This window comes from Chaetura pelagica, unplaced genomic scaffold (genome assembly GCF_000747805.2).
Source record: "Chaetura pelagica isolate M959 unplaced genomic scaffold, ChaPel_1.0 scaffold520, whole genome shotgun sequence".
Classification (NCBI taxonomy): Eukaryota; Metazoa; Chordata; class Aves; order Apodiformes; family Apodidae; genus Chaetura; species Chaetura pelagica.
Window position 1 is genome coordinate 313,286 of NW_009951812.1, and position 1,684 is coordinate 314,969.

Here is a 1,684-nt window from a genome sequence, read left to right on the forward strand (position 1 = left end):
TGACCAGAGCAGTGGTGTCTGCAGAAGTGGCCTGGCTGCTCCTTGTTGGAATCCTCCAGCCTGGCTGGGCAGTGAGTGGGATTCCCAGGCTGAGGAGATGGGCTCTTCCCACTCCTCTTCACCTCCTCCCCACACAGACCTGCTGAGAGAGCTGCCTGTGGAGCTTGGGGTTCCCTGTGTGTGGGCTGCACTAATCCTGCACATGATCTCGGAGGCATCGGTCCCCACAACAATCAGCTTAGTCCATTATTTCCTGGAGGAAGAGGCTTGAAAGCCCCTCCGAGGTGCTGAGCCCCTGCCTGTGCCTCTTGGGTGCCCAAAATTGTGAAGGTCTCATAACATGGATGTGGCAGCAGCTCCTTCAGCAGAGCCTGTGCCACTTCTCTGCTCATGAAGGCTTGTGTTGGCTGCCTTGAGCTCCAATCCCATCCCATGCAGAACAATGTCTCCTTGGAAGAGCAATGACAGCAGCTGAGAGCCTCCTAAAACCCTCCTGTGAAACCCTTTTGTGGCTTCTAACTTACTCTGTTTCCCTTATCACTTCAGCACACTCTTCCCCTCTGAGGTTTGTGCTCTGGCCTCCTGTCCTTTGGCAGGAAGGACATTTAGCAACTTCTGCTCACATGCCTGTAGGGCAGCTACACCAGGGGACCTCTCCTTCAAAACAAAGGCTGGGAGAGCGTGGACACAGGGCTGTGAGCAGGGTATGGGGGCAGAGGGAGGGAGGGGGTTGTTAAGAGGAAGGAGACCTGGAGGATGGAACTGGGTGGAGGACATCAAGCCATGGTAGGGTAAGTGGGATGGCTTGGAAGGGAAATGGTTTGGGGGCAAGAGGAGCAAAGGAACAAGCAGTAGGTGGAGGGAGCCAGGGGGCTTGTGCTCATGGGGAAGGGCAAGAGGGGGATGAGTGGGGAAACCAAGGGAAAGAAGGTGGGTGGGGTAGGGGAGGAAGCTGAGCTGTGAGGGGAGAGGAAGGGAAGTTGAGGGTGGCAAAGGCAGGGGAGAAGGGCAAGGGCAGGTGAATAGGGGGAGGGTTGTGCATCCATGTTAGAGGTGCACGTGGGGGGGCTTGAGCCAGGTTTCCTGGGTTCCTCAGGCTCCCCCCAGGGTTTGTGCTGGGATGTAGGCACCACAAGGACCCTGGAGATGTGATGGGGAAGGTCTTGTCCCAGGGAACAGGGGGTAGGAGAGGGGCTGTGGGCTTGGGCTCTGCAGTGGCCCCCGAGCAGCGCGTGTGCTGCCGAGCAGGAAATAACAACAAACCGCAGAGGAGACGGGAAATGATTTGGGTAAAATCGGAGCCGTGTTCTCAGATGAGGCTGTGAAACGTTTGTGACAAGGGCTATCCAGCCCCCCAGGGCTGCCAGAGGGGAAGCCCAGCTCACTCCACAGCTCCTCAAGACCTGAGGTGAAGATCTTTCAGCTCTGACAGCAGCCAGGAATTTTGGGCGCGTTGCTGGGAACAAGGTGAGCCTGGTATCAGGGGCTGGGGCACTTCAGGCAGCAAGAGTCCCCACAACAGCCTTGCAAATGTCACTGTGAGATGGGCACTGCAGAGAGACCCCCTGGCCCAAGCCCCCCACCCCAGCACGTCCTGCCCTGGTGCTTTCTCAGGTTCTACCCTAGTCCTTGGGCAGCAGGGAAGTTTTTGCGGTGCCAGTGTGAGGACGAGAGGTTTCAGCAG